This window comes from Notamacropus eugenii, chromosome 3, assembly GCF_028372415.1.
Source record: "Notamacropus eugenii isolate mMacEug1 chromosome 3, mMacEug1.pri_v2, whole genome shotgun sequence".
Classification (NCBI taxonomy): domain Eukaryota; kingdom Metazoa; phylum Chordata; class Mammalia; order Diprotodontia; family Macropodidae; genus Notamacropus; species Notamacropus eugenii.
The window spans coordinates 315,304,915-315,321,277 of record NC_092874.1 but is presented as its reverse complement, the minus strand read 5'-3'; positions in this window follow the sequence as shown (position 1 = coordinate 315,321,277).

Sequence of the window (16,363 nt, the reverse complement as noted above, 5' to 3'; positions counted from 1 at the left end):
GGCCAGTCTAATTTGTAGGCCTCAACTTTCCCTGGTAGAGAGATTGCTTTTGGTAAATTTCAAAGGAGTTAAATCCAAAACTCAGTTGAGTAAAATTGACTGAACCATTAGATAATGGGCAGCCTTGAGCCAACAGTCAGAAAGTTGGAGGTAGGAGAGTAAGTGACAGGGCTTCCCAGAGTAATGGGACCTTTGCCCAGTTGAGGAATAGGAATTGCTCATGAAAACTTCAAAAGTGTTGATTATAAGAGTTGTGCATCAACATTAGAGACAATGAAAAAGGGTTATAGTCATTTAGCACATGAGCTATGGAAAGAGGAGAGGTAGAAAACATGTGGAAATACTCTTGGAAATGGACTAATGAAATGGTCTTCAGTTGCAAGAGAGCAGCTAGAAGGTTTCGATGAATTCATGTCACCAGGTCAAGATGAACTGTATTTCATAATCTGAAACAACTCATGACTGTGACCATTGAATTTCTGTCAGTGATCTTTGACAAACCATGGAGGAAAGAAGCAGAGCATGTCTGAAAATGGGCAAATGTTCCTATTTTCAGAAAAGTGGAAAAGGGTGGTTTTGAAGTCAAAGTGAACAAACAAAACCTAGGGAAAAAAAAACTTTGACCAAGTTGCATTTTTGCCTAATCACATCATATCTATTTTGATGTCTCCAGTTAAGGCATCATTTTTATTGTTACTGTTATTTGCTCTAATACATACAAGAGTCTCTTAAAGTCCAAATTATGTGCTTCCCTTGAGATTTCTGAATGCACAAGGAGCAGGGAGTTTTGTGTCTTAATGGTGCTACTCTCCTGACCAGTCTTGACCTAAAACGATGACCCAGGTTTCTGTTTCACTGCTGTGATATAATTAACCCTTTTACTTTTCTGACACCAGTCAATAATTTAACTAACCACAGTGATTTCTGACTGTATTGATCAGAAAAGAGTAAATGCCTTGTCACAGTCAAGTAAACTATTTCATTTGTTTTATATAAGAGGTATTAGGAGAAAACGTGAAAGATAGATAGGAAGAGATTCTGGTTTATTTTGAGCCTTGTATATGGTAGGTAGGAGTTATTCAATGTGAAACATAGGATTAATTTGTTGAGAAAGATACTCAGGAATTCAGCCTTTCAGAATTGAAGCCTCTGTAATGAACAGAGAAAACAATCTGCATTCTTATATAACTGTTACAAATTATACTGAAATTTGTCACCCCATGAACTGTAGTTTTTCAAGTTAGTGGGTTTTAGAAAATGGAAGATTCTCTCAAATAGCCATGTTAAATCACGGAGGCCCAATAATGCAGCAGTTGGTGTGACACACTGCTGCCTGCAAATATCTCTCAGAAACATTTAGAATGCCAAAGGCAGCAGTTTCCCTTCAAAATCTGAAAACAAATGAATTGTTCATCCTGATTTAGAAATGGCTTCCATTTTGACCTCTTAGCCATTTCACCAGACTTCCTGCCGTACTAATGGAGAGAGTTTTATTTCGCTTATTCTTTAATACTATTTGTTTCTACAGTCCTAACCTTTGGGGATACTAAAGTCAATGAGTAGGTATATTCTTCTGAAAGAACTGTGTTCATATACCCAGCAATGGTTCATTCGGACTACTTCCTAAAGCCTCACTATGAATGTAGAAAAACTGGGATCCTAGTTCAAAAATCCTTTTTCTCCCAAAGCTTGTTCTAGATCACCCTAGGATCAAGCTAGGCATTTCTCATCGCAGGCCATAGAGGCTGTCAGTCTGTCCCTATCCTGTCACCATGTTGGCTTGGGGTCATTTCTCTGGGGTTACCTGACTTCTTAATAGGGGTAGTAGGCACCCCAGTCTCCACATTCATTGGTTTTTGACCTTCACCACGGCTACTGTGGGAAAACATGTTACTAAGAGAAGACATTGTGAACTTGAAGTCTGAGAGTTTTTGTCAGTAAAAAGTTAAAAAAAAATGCACACAATGTATAAACATGAAACAGTTATGTTTTATTCCTACACAGAAAGGGGAATGCACTAATTAGGATAGAATCCTGTGACATCACTACTAGTTAGGAGGACTCATTTATTCAAGACTCATTGAGATGTCCATCATTTTTCATAAGACTGCTAAATGATCATTTCACATTTACCCCTACTGAGCATGGTTTGATCAAACACCAAATATAGCTCGGGTTGACCTTCTGTTCCAGTGTCTCCACTCTCTTAACTTTAGTGTCAGGCCACTCCTGCAGCTCTTTTAACTGCAATCAACCACTTCATTGCATATTGCGATCACAGCTTTGCTAGTGTCCCAGGACCAAATAACCTTTTGAAACTCACAAGGTCACCCAGACTTGTCCATCTTGAAGTTGCTATTCACACATCTAGTTCGGGAAGAAAATTCAAGAAAAGAGAGCTAGTTTTATTGCAGGCATAAATTTACCCAGGTAGGACATGCTCGTAGCCATGTGCAGCCGAGTAGAGATTTAAAGAAAGGAAAGGGGAGGGAGAAGGGAGAAGAGAATAAGTATTGACACAGTGCTTATTATGTGCCAGGAATTATGTTAAATGCTTTAAGAATATCTCATTTGATACCTACAACTACCCTGCAAGGTTGGTGCTGTTAATCCCATGTTATAGTTGAGGAAACTGAGGCTTAATAGGTTAAGTGAATTTCTCAAGATATATGAAGTGTCTGAGGCTGGATTTGAACTCAGGTCTTTCTTATTCCAGACTCAGCACTGCACCGCCTAGCTCTGCCATTTTACCCAGCCATTCCTCTGGACACAGACCCAAATAATCCTCATTTTTTCAAAGTCAGAAAAGAAGAGATTAGCTAAATGCCTCTAAGCTGGGAATCTCTAGATCAACAGTCAATTAAAAAATTTTTTGTCATTTTACATTACAAACTCCTTAGTTTGACAAGGAGCAAGTCAGAGAATATGTACACAAGTTCTGAATGGGATGGAAGTGTTTATAACTTGACTAAAATATTGAATACATATGCCCTAAGATGGTGAGAATAGGGAACCACTAGTTCTCATGGACCCTTCCATCACACCACTTGCCTGCTCCATAATTTGTCTTCTTACGTAGTTCTTTACAGCATCAAAGACATGTTGTATGTATGAGTTCATAGAATTATTACCCCCATTTTATAGTTTGAGAAATTAAGGCTCAGGGGAGTTACATGATTTGTTCATGACTGCACAGCTAAGAAATGTTGGAGCTGGAATTCCCTAGTTGGGAGACCTAGGCATTATTCATTCCTCCATAGTACATGGGCTGAAGAGTAATTGTAACAGCTTTTCTACCTCCAATTCAAGGAGTCAAATCAAGAGACCATTATTGATCTTTTATGTCAAGGGTTCTTAATTTTTTTGTGTGTGTCATAGACCCCTTTGGTAGTCTGGGAAGCCTATGAACCCCTTCCCAAAAGAAGGGAAGATAGGGCTTCCTTTCTCTGCAGAGATAATAAATGAATGAATGAATACAATTTGTAGATTCATAAGATGCTTTAAGCACCAAGTCAATATGTCGATTGCCTGGATGGTGATGTCCCAGACATTGAACTTAGCACAATCAAATATCTACAGGTTTTCCTTCCTCATCTAACTGCTGATAACAAAATGCAGACCAAGAAATCTATTTAAATTAACTTATTTTTACCAAAACACTGTTTTAAAAAAAGTTAATAACTAGTAGGTAAGATATAAATAGCAAAGCAATCCTTAATAATTAACCTTGCCACCAATCTCTCCAGGAAATAAAACAAAAGGAAGAAACCAAGAGCAGAGAAGAATAACCTTTGCTCCAGCAATTCCTCTAAAAAGTTAGAATTCAGTCATTCTCTCCTGAATTCTCTTAATAAGACAACTATGAGTCAGCCAGTCAGCCAATACAACAAAGCTTAAGTCTCCTGGGAAGAGTTGTCCATTTGTCATTGATGGGGACTCTTCTGTGAACTACTGAAACTGCTGAGTGATCTGTCTTCTCAAATTCCTACTACTGATTCTCTTAGAGAGATTGTGGTTGTAGTGAGAACTCTGACCTGTAGTCTAGATCTTGAGATAAGAGTCTTCTCTTTTAGTCTTGGGGAAAAAAAAAAAACTCTCAAGGTCTTTAATGCCTTTTGCTCCCAGGAGGCAGTCAGCCCAGCCTTTCCAGAAGATCTGTTACATAAATAGCAATATGTAAAGAAGGTCCTGGAAAAATCGATGAGCAATTTGAAGAGGAAGAGATATCTGAACCCTGTAGGGCCATGGGGAAAAAAAGACCTTTCGAGAGCACCTGATTTGAGGCACTTAATATTTCTTCACCCTATGCATATCTTATGGGTTAATGGCTCCCTGCCCTCCTCTTCCTATACTCTACCTCTCTATAACCAAGTAGGACCTTTCCTTTTTCCTTTGTATCAAGAAAAGTGAACCATTTCCATGGAGTAGAAAGATAACAGATTAAAAGTCAGAAAAACCTGATCTAAAGTACATTGCCTTGATTCTATGCCCATCGTGAATTGGCAATACTCTTCCTTATTTCATATTACTCATATGCATGTTGATTAAATTGAACATAGCAGACATTTTTGTTGTCATTTATGAAGATTCTGTTTAGGGAGGTGGAGTCAAGATGGCACAATGAGAGCAACAACTCATATAAGCTCTAAAACAAACTCCTTCAGAAACCTCTAAAAAGAGAACCTGAACAAATTTTAGAGTGGCAAAATCCAGTAGGAGACAGAGTGTGGCAGATTTCCAACCCAGGACAGACTGGAAGATCAACAGGAAGGAACTGTGGCATGGGACTGGAGGAGCATACAGCACACAGGCTGTACCAGTCCAGACCCTGCCATAGCAAAGCTGAGCAGGAAGCCCCAGGGGATCTGAAGCAGCAGTTGCATTGTGGAATCTCAAATGTATCTGTCCAGTATGGGAGTGCAGTGGAACTGAGCGAGAGAGAACAGCAGAAACCCAGGCAACTGTAGCTGCCACTCCTGAGACTATCAGCCCACAGATTAAAGTCACCTACTTGAACTGCTGGAAGCCAAGATGGTGGAGTGATTGATAAATGTTCTGCCCCTCTCCTTGTTGACTTTGAAAACACATGGAATATTTTCCCAGGAAAAATCCTGAAACAGTGGAATCAGACAAAGGGATAAACAATCTCTTAGCTCATGAGGCTAGGAAAATCGCAAAACTGGCTGAAGAGAACAAGAACAGGATCAGAGCTGTCACAGTCAGCCCCATCCTGAGCTCCAGGGGGTGGAGACAGCAATCATCAACACCAGGACCCCAGGTGTGCTTTAGCAGAGCTAAGGGAATAGGGAAGACACTAGGGCAAACACTAGTTTACCAACCACTGAACCTGCCTGTGCTCAGGAGAGGATATCTCCTGTGGCCACACCACCCCTCCCGCACACTTAACGCAGTTAGCTCCAGGGTAACTCTGGGGAAACTCAGAAAGACTTCATCTGCCCTCTGCTTTGGCACAACAGCCAGCTCAGCATCAGGTAAACTACAACATTCTAGCCCTTAGCTGAAAGAACTAGAGGCCACAATACACAAAGCCTCAAGTTCTAAGCACAAGAACAATGGGAGAGAGCCCCCTGTGTCCCAGAACCAGACACCCACTTTAAAATCCAGGAAAAGGTTGATCATCATGAGCAAGAAGCAAACCAGAAAAGATTAGACCACAGACTATTTCTATGGGATCAAGGATCAAAACACAAAAACCAAAGAGGACAGCATTGGGACTGTACTCCCATCTGAAATTTCAGAAGGGAATGTGAACTGGAATCAAGCCCAAAGAGCATTCTTAGAAGAACTTAAAAATGATTTTCAAAGTCAAATTAGGGAAGAAAAAGAAAAACTGGCCAATGATATTAAAAATATGAAAAAAGAAATCACAGAAGAATTTAAAGGAAAATTAGACTGATGGAAAAGGAAGCAAAAAACCTAATGGGGAAAATTCAACAAATGGAAAAGGAAGTACAAAAACTAACTGGAGAAAATAACTCCTTAAAAGGAACAATTGGACAGATGGAAAAGGAATTGCAAAGGTTAACAAAAGAAAACAATTTGATAAAAATTAGAACTGGGCAACTAGGAGCTAAGGACTCTATTAGACATCAAGATCAGTCAAATAGAATCTAAAAAATGAAAAGATAGAAGAAAATGTAAAATATCTAATTGGAAAAACAACTGACCTAGAATATAGATCCAGGAGAGAAAATCAAAGAATTATTGGTCTACCAGAAAGCCATGATGAGAAGAGAGCCTAGACATCTTCCAAGAAATCATCAAGGAAAACTGCCCAGAAGTCCTAGATCCAGAGGGCAAAATAGTCATCAAAAGAATCCACCATTCACCTCCTGAAAGGGATCCTAAACTAAAACCACCAAGGAATATTGTTTCCAAATTCCAGAACTATCAAGTGAAGGAGAAAATGCTGCAAGCAGTCAGAAACAAACAATTCAAATATCAAGGAGCTACACTCAGGATCTCACAGGACCTTGCAGTTTCTAAATTAAAAGATCAGAGGGATTGGAATATGATATTCCATAAGGCAAAGAAGCTGGGACTATAACCAAGGATCAATTACTCAGTAAAATTGAGCATAATATTTCAGGCAAGGAGATGAATATACAGTGAAGTAAGGGATTTTCAGACCTTCCTGAGGAAAAGGCCAATAGAAAATTAGATGTTCAAACACAAGTCTCAGGAGAGGCATACAATGGTAATTAGGGGGAAAAAACTTGTTATTCAATATGGGCAAACTGTTTACATCCCTGTAAAGGAAGATACTACTTGTTAATCTTGAGAATCATATATTTATTATGATATATAAAAGGGATATATATAGATAGAGAGAGTGGATATAAAGTAAATGATGTGATGATAAAAATGTGATTTAAGAGTGCAAAGAAATTGTAACAGGATACTTGAAAAGGAGGAGGCAGAAAAAGTTAAATTACACCACAGGAAGAGGCACAAAAATATATTAAAGGAGGGGGAAAGAGGGAAAGGAGATGAGGATTGTTTGAGATTTTAATCTCATCTGATTTGGTTCAAGGAGGGAACAAGATACTCAGTTAAGTATAGAAATCTAACTAGCTCTACAGGCAGTAGAAGGGGAAAGAAAAGTGAGGGGATGATAAAAGGGAGGGAAGAAGTAGTAAGGGAAAAGGGAAGTAAAAGGGAGTGGGGCTGAAAGAAGGGAGGGAAGACTGAGGAAGGTGGTGGTCAAAAATTAAGCTCTATTGTGCAGGGGAAAGGAGAAGGGAGAATTGAAAGATAAAAGGGAGGAAAGGAAATAGAGGGAAAGACACAGATAGTAATCACAACTGTAAGTGTGAATGGGATGAACTCTCCCATAAAATGGAGACAGCAGAATGGATTAAAAACCATAATCCAATACTATGTTGTTTACAAGAAACACATTTGAAATGGGGGTATACACATAGGGTAAAAGTAAAAGGTTGGAGCAGAATACATTGTACTTCAGCTGATGTAATAAAAGCAGGGGTAGCAATCCTAATCTCAGACAAAAAAAAAACCAGAAAGAGATCTAATCAAAAGAGATACAAAAGGAAACTATATCCTGCTAAAAGTCACCATAGATGATGAAGCAATATCATTACTAAACATATATGCCTCAAGTGATACAGCATCCAAATTCTTAGAGGAGAAGTTAAGGGAGTTACAGGAAGAAATAGGCAGCAAAACTCTACTCGTGGGGGCCTCAACCTCCCCTCTCTGAATCTGATAACTCTAACGTCAAAATAAGCAAGAAAGAAGTTAAGGAGGTGAATAAAACTCTGGATGAGGTAGATATGATAGCTCTCTGGAGATAACTGAATGGGGATAGAAAGGATTATACCTTTATCTCCATGGTATGTGGCACATATACAAAAATTAACCATGTACTAGGGCATAAAAACCGCACAGTCCAGTGCAGAAAGACAGAGATAGTCAATGCATCCTTCACAGCTTCATAGGTCAGTGAGAAAGCTCTCTCACTCTGGGTAAGAGTGGAGTATGGTTTGGCCCCAGCCCCAGCGTGGTGACAGCCACTGCCACATAAGTGGCTGCTTCTGGAGCTCTTGGCTTATAGATGATAAGGAAATCAAGCAGCTGATTTGGGTCATAGTCCTGGGGAGAGGAGAGCTGGTGTGGAAGAATTGATGGTAGCTGTGGAGAGGGAGTCCTATTCACAGTTTCAGGGATGAAAAGGGTGCTTGTGATTGCTCACAGATCAGAGCACAGGTCATGAGAGGAGTAAACACCTGTCCCTTGATTATACCACTTTGGAGAAACTGATCCCTAGAGATATCTGTGAAAACAACTGCACAAAACCTATGAAACTTGGAGTAGTATATGCTTCACTTAACCAAGAGCTCAAAAATCAAGTAATTGGCTGGGAAAATGTCTAAACAGGGGAAAATAAGATTTATAGAAGGTTACTTTCTTGGTGAAAAGGTATTTTCTTGCATCCTTTCAGAGAAGGAAGACCAAAGCATACAATCAGGGCAAGAGAACAAGGTCAAGGCATCTACATCCAAAACCTCCAAGAAAAATATGAAATGGTCTCAGGCCATGGAAGAGCTCAAAAAGAAGGAGAGGAAAAAATTGGGAAGAGAAATGAGAGTGAGGAAGAAAATCATATAAAATGAGTCAACAGCTTGCTAAAGGAGACCCAAAAAATGATGAAGAAAATAACACCTTTAAAAATAGACTAACCCAAATGAAAATAGAGGTCCAGAAAGCCAATGAGGAGAAGAATGCTATAAAAAGCAGAATTGGCCAAATGATAAAAGAGTTCCAAAAGCTCAATGAAGAAAATAACAGCTTAAAAATTAGAATGGAGCAAATAGAAGCCAATGACTTTATGAGAAATCAAGAAATTATAAAGCAAAACCAAAAGAATGAAAAAATACAAGACAATATGAAGTATCTCACTGGAAAAACAACTGACCGAGAAAATAGATCCAGGAGAGATAATTTAAAAATTATTGGGTTATCTGCAAACTATGATAAAAAAGAGCCTAGACATCATATTTCAAGAAATTATCAAGGAAAACTCCTCAGATGTTCTTGAACCAGACGGCAAAATAGAAATGAAAAGAATTCATCAATCACTTTCTTAAAGAGACTCCAAAAGGAAAATGTCTAGAAATATTGTAGCTAAATTCCAGAGTTCCCAGATCAAGGAGAAAATATTGCAAGCAGTCAGAAAGAAACAATACAAGTATTGTGGAAATACAATCAGGATAATGCAGGATTTAGCAGCTCCTACTCTAAGAGATTGAAGGGCTTGGAATATGATATTCCAGAGGTCAAAGGAAGTAGGATTAAAACCAAGAATCACCTACCCAGCAAAACTGAATGTAATGCTTCAGGGAAAGAAATAGAATTTCAATGAAATTCAATAACTTGCAAGGATTCTTGTTGAAAAGACCAGAGCTGAATAGAAAAATTGACTTTTAAATACAAAAATCAAGAAAAGCATGAAAAGATAAACAGGAAAGAGAAATCATAAAGGACTCATTAAAGATGAACTGTTTACATTGCTACATAGAAAGATGATATTTATAATTCATGAGACCTTTCTCAGTATTAGGGTAGCTAGAGAAAAATATATGTATATATATATGTGTGTGTATATGTGTAATATAGGTAAGTATATATATATATATATATATATATATATATATATATATATATATATATATATATATGTGTGTGTGTGTGTGTGTGTGTGTGTGTGTGTGTGTGTGTGTGTGTGTGTGTTGGTGTGTGTGTGTGTATATATGTATATAAACAGAGGGCACAGGGTGAACTGAATATGAAGGGAAGATAATTAAAAAATAAAGTTAAATGTTGACAGGAATGTACTGAGAGAAAGAGAAAGAGGGAGATAGAATGTATTAAATTATCTCACATAAAAGAAGGAAGAAAGAATGTTTAAAATGGAAGGGAAGACAGGGAAGGTGGGAGGGAATAAGTGAGCCTTACTCTCATCATATTTGGCTTGAGGAGGCAATAACACACACTCAATTGGGTGTGGAAAACTATCTTAACCTGCAGGAAGACAGGGGAGAAGGGAATAGGAGAGGGAGGATAATAGAAGGAATGGCAGATTGGGGAAAGGATAATCAGAAGCAAACACTATTACGGGGGCACAGGTCAAGGGAGAGAATGAAATAAATGGAGAGCAGGACAGGATAGAGGAAAATATGGTTAGTCTTTCACAATATGATTGCTATGAAAGTGTTTTGTACAGCCTCACATGTAAGATGTGTATTGAATTGCTTGCTTTCTCAATGAAGGTGGGTGGGGAGGGAGGAAGGGAGAGAATGTCGAACTCAAAGCTTTAAAAATGAATGTTAAAATTGTTTTTGCATGAAACTGGGAAATAAAATGTGCAGGAAAAAGGCTATAGAAATCTATCTTGCCCTCCAGGAAAATAGAGGAGAAGAGGATTGAATAAGGGAGGGTGATAGAAGGGAGGATAGATTGGGGGAAGGGGTAGATGAGTTACACACAGTCCTGGGGTGAAGGGTGGGGAGAGATGGGGAGAAAATTTGGAATTCAAAATCTTGTAGAAGTAAATGTTGAAAACTGAAAATAAATTATATTAAAATAACAATTTAAAAAGAGATAGCATCACAGGATATAAAGTGGTTAACTTTGCTTACATGTAAAGAAAAACTTTCACATAAATAAAACTAATATAGAAGGAAAGCAGAAAACTGGGGGAAATTTTTTTATGTCATGTTTCTCTGAAATAAGTCTAATTTCTCAAATATATAGGGAACAGAGGAAAATTTATAAAAATAAGAGCCATCCTCCAGTTGGTTAGTGGCAAAATGATATGAATAGACAATTTTCAGTGGAAGAATTTGAAACTATCAATAGCCACATTAAAAAATGCTCTAGATCACTACTGATAGGAGAAATGCAAATTAAAATAACTCTGAGTTACCAAGTCACATGCATTATGTTGGCTAGTGTAACAGAAAAGGAAAATGACAAATTTTGAAGATGATGTGGAAAAATTGGGACACTAATGCACTGTGGGTGGAGTTGTGAATTAATCCAACCATTCTGAAGAACAATTTAGAACTATGCCCAAAAGGCTATCAAACAGTGCAAATCCTTTGATCAGTACTGCATCTTAAAGAGATAAAAGAAAAGGGAAAAGAACCTTTTTGTCTTGGCAGAATTGGAAATCCAGGGGATGCCTATCAATTGGGGAACTGCTGAACAAATAATAATATGTGATTTTGATGGAATACTCTTGTGCCACAAGAAACAAAAAACAGAGGAAACAACTTAAAAACCAGTGTTTCTAATAAAGGTTTCATTTCCATTTCTAAAATATATAGAAAATTAAGTCAAATTTATATGAATACAAGTCATTCCCCAAATGATAAGTTGTCAGAGGATATGAACAGATAGTTTTCAGAGAAGAAATTAAAGTTATCCGTAGCCATATGAAAAAATGCTCTAAATCACTACTGATTTGAAAAATACAAATCAAAACAACTCTAAGGAACCACATCACAACTATCAGATTGACTAACAATGCAAAGCAGGAAGATGATAAATGTTGGAGAAGATGTGGGAAAAATGATACTCTAATATAATGTTGGTCGAGTTATGAACTAATCTAAACATTCTAGAGAGCAATTTGGAACTATTCCCAAACTCCTATCAGATTGTGCATAATCTTTGATCCAGCAACACCACTTCTACGTATGTATCCCAAAGATATTATAAAATAGGAAAAGGACCCATATGTATAAAAATATTTATAGAAGCTCTTTTTGTGGTAGCCAAGAATTCGAAATTGTGGGGATGTCCATCAGTTGGGGAATGGTTGAACAAGTTATAGTATATGAATGCAATGGAATACAATTGTCTTCTAAGAAATGTTGAGCAGCCAAACTTCAGAAAAACTTGGAAAGACTTATTCAAACTGATACTGAGTGAAGTGAGAAGAACTAGGAGAACATTGTACACAGCACTTGAACAAAGCAATAGTAATAGTGTAAGGATGATCAGCCATGAAAGACTTAGCTACTCTGATCAAGACAATGACCCACAAAAATTCCAAATGACTCATGACAAAAAAATGCTAGACATTTACAGACAGAGAACTAATGAACTCTGAATGCACATTGAAGAATATCTTCTTTATTTTTCTGTTTTATTTTGTTTATGTTTTCTTTTGCAACATGGCCAATATGGAAATACATTTTGCACAACTTCACATATATAATAGATATCAAATTTCTTGCCTTCTCAAGGTTTGGGGAGGAGAGGGAGAGAGAAAATTTGGAACAAAATTTTTTAAAAACAATTATTAAAATGTTTACATGGAAGATGGTGGAGTAGAAGGAAGGACCTGTAGAAGCTCCCACTCATAGCCCATAAAATACCTGAGTAAAATGACTCTAAACTAGTTCTAGAGCAGCAGAAGCCACAAAACAACAGAGTAAAAGAGATTTCCAGCCCAAGACAGCCTGGAAGGGCAACAAGAAAGGTCTATCACATCGGGCTTAGAGCTGAGCACAGCATAGCCTTGGTCACATGGAGCAGCAGGAGCAAGACTGAAGCATGGTTCAGGGTGCCACCAGCAGCAGCAGTTCCCAGATTGCTCAACTCTTAAATGCCAAAGACAACTTCAAAGGTCAGTGAGAAAGGTCTTTCACCTGGGTGAAAGAGGAATGCAGTCTGGCCCCACCAGGAACAGCTACTGCGGCAGCTACTGCAGCAGCAGAGGTGAATTTTGGAGCCCTGGGCTTAAATACCCTGGGTGAATTCAGCAGCTGATCTGAGTTTCAGTCCTGAATGGTGGTTCTGGCGTGAGGAGGACCACTGGTGTGATGGAGCTGGTGGAGGCTCTGGACATGGAATCCTACTAACAGATCCTTGGCAGAAGAGTGTGTGTGGTTGCTTGCAGACTAGAGCACAGGCCAGGAGAGGAGTAAATTCCTCTCTCTTGATTGCACTACCTTGGAGGAACTCAGAACATACAGGTCCTTAGAGTATACCCTCCTCTTGACAAAGGACTCAAAAGTCAAGTAACTGACTGGGAAAATGGCCAAAAAAGGGGGAAAAATAGGAGTATAGAAGGCTGCTTTCTTGGTGAACAGGTATTTTCTTCCATCCTTTTGGATGAGGAAGAACAACACATGCCATCAGAAGAAGACTTAAAAGTCAAGGCTTCTGCATCCAAAACATCCAAAATAAATATACATTGGTCTCAGGTCATGGAAGAGCTCAAAGAGGATTTTGAAAATCAAGTAAGAGAGATAGAAGTAAAATTAGGAAGAAAAATAAGAGCAATGCAAGAACATCATGAAAAGTGAGTCAACACCTTGCTAAAGGAGATCCAAAAAAATGCTGAAGAAAATAACACCTTTAAAAATAGACTAACTCAATTGACAAAAGAGGTCCAAAAAGCCAATGAGGAGAAGAACACTTTAAAAAGCAGAATTAGCCAAATGGAAAAGGAGATTCAAAAGGTCGCTGAAGAAAATAGTTCTTCAAAAATTATAATGGAGCAGATGGAAGCTAATGACTTTATGAGGAACCAACAAATTACAAAACAAAACCAAAAAAGTGACAAAGTAGAAGACAATGGGAAATATCTCATTGGAAAAAACAGCTGACCTGGAAAATAGAACCAGGAGAGACAATTTAGAAATTATGGGGCTACCTGAAAGCCATAATCAAAAAAAAGAGCATAGATAACATCTTTCATGAAATTATCAAGGAAAACTGCCCAGATATTGTAGAAAAAGAGGGTAAAATCAGTATTGAGAATCCACCAATCACCTCCTGAAAGACATCCAAAAGGAAAAACTCCTAGGAACATTGTAGCCAAATTCCAGAGTTCCCAGCTCTAGGAGAAAATATTACAAGCAGTTAGAAAAAAACAATTCAAGTACTGTGGAAATGCAATCAGAATAACACAAGATCTAGTAGCTTCTACACTAAGGGATCAAAGGGTTTGGAATAGATATTCCAGAACTCAAAGGAACTAGAATTAAAACCAAGAATCACCTACCCAGCAATACTGAGCATAATACTACAGGGGGAAAAATGGTCATTCAATGAAACAGAGGACTTTCAAGCATTCCTGATGAAAAGATGACAGCTGAATAGAAAATTTGACTTTCAAACAGAATCAAGAGAACCATGACAAGTTAAACAGGAAAGAGAAATTGTAAGAGAATTACTAAAGTTGAAGTGTTTACATTCCTACATGGAAAGATAATATTTGTAACTCTTGAAACTTTTCTCAGTATTTGGGTTGTTGGAGGGATTATACACACACACACACACACACACACAAACAAACACACACATACACACACATATACACATATAGACAGAGAGCACAATGTGAGCTGAATAGGAAGGGGTGATATCTAAAAAATAAAATTAAGGGGTAAAAGAGAAGTATATTGGGAGGAGAAAGGGAGAAATGAAATGGGGTAAATTATATCTCATAAAAGAGGCAAGAAAAAGCTTTTCAATGGAGGGGAAAGAGGTGGAGGTGAGATGGAAAAAGTGAAGCTGGGGGGGGTGGAGCCAAGATGACAGAGGAGAAAGATGCATATACTCTAGCACTTCCCCCCACAGCCCACAAAATACCTGTAAAAAATTACTCTCAACAAAGTCTAGAGTAGCAGAAGCCATAGAATGACAGAGCAAAAGGGGTTTCCAGCCAAAGGTAACCTGGAAGGCCAACAGGAAAGGTCTATGTCACAGGACACTGAGTGGAGCAGAGCCCAGCCCTGGCCATGTGGCATAGGGAGGAAAAGGACCAGAACAGGCCTCCAGGACAGAATCCCCAGGAGGGAGGGTCCCAGACACCTCAACCCACAAGCGACAACGAAAACTCCAAAGGTCAGCGTGGGAGGGCTTTCCCAGCTGGGCAAGAGGGGAAAGGATTCCTCCAGCAACAGCTTTAGACAATGGCAAAGGCAGTGGCAGCAGACTGCAGGCAGCTATGGTGGCTGGGAAGAAACCTGGGTCCATCATCTAGGCAGCTCAGCTTAAAACCTCTGGGTGCAGGGAGCAGCTGATCTAAACCTCAGCCCTGAGTGATGGCCCTCCCCCACCCAAAGCCCAGGGGAACCGAGTAGCTGAGTTGAATTTCTTGACAAAAGATTCAGAAGTCAAGTAACTGGCTGAGAAAATGCCCAAAAAAGGGGGAAAAATAAGACCATAGAAGACTACTTTTTTGGTGAACAGTTGTCTCCTTCCATCCTTTCTGATGAGTAAGAACAAGGCTTACTATCACAGGAAGTTAAGATCCCTGCCTCCAGGGCTTCCAAAGTGAACTTAAATTGGTCTCAGGCAATGGAAGAGCTTGAAATGTGAGTTAGCAGCTTGCTAAATAATGCTGAGGAAAATAACACCTTTAAAAAGAGACTAACTCAATTGGAAAAAGAGGTCCAAAAAGCCAATGAAAAGAAAGAGGCATTAAAAAAGCAGAATTAGCCAAATGGAGGAGAAGTTTCAAAAACTTACTGAACAAAATAGTTCTTTGAAAAAGAGAAGTGAGCTCAGGAAAATGAATGACTATGAGATAAATGAAGCAGTTAAAAAACAAAACCAAAAGTTTGAAAAAATAGAAGATAATGTGAAACATCTCATTGGAAAAACAACTGACCTGGAAAATAGATCCAGGAGAGACAATTTAAAAAGTATGGGACTACCTGAAAGCCATGATCAAAAAAGAGCCTAGACATTATCTTCCACAAAATTGTTAAGGGAAACTATCCTGATATTCTAAAACCAGAGGGCAAAATAAATATTGAAAGAATCCACTGATCACCTCTTGAAAGAGACCTGAAAAGAGAAACTCCTAGGAATATTGTGGCCAAATTTCAGAGTTCCCAGGTCAAAGAGAAAATACTGCAAGCACATAGAAAGAAACAATTCAAGTATTATGGAAATACAATCAGGATAATACAGGATCTGGCAGCATCTACATTAAGGGATTAAAGGGCTTGGAATAGGATATTCCAGAAGTCAAAGGAACTGGGATTAAAACCAAGAATCACCTACCGAGCAAAACTGAGTATAATACCTCAAGGGAATAAATGGTCATTCAATGATATAGAGGATTTTCAAGCATTCATATGAAAAGACCAGAACTGAAGAGAAAATTTGACTTTCAAACACAAGAATCAAGAGAAGCATGAAAAGGTAAGCAGAAAAGAGAAATCATAAAAGACTTTCTAAAGCTAAACTGATTGCATTCCTATATGGAAAGAAAATATTTATAAATCTTGAGACTTTTCTCAGTATTTGGGTAGGGGGAGAGATCGTACATACACACACACACACACAGAGTACA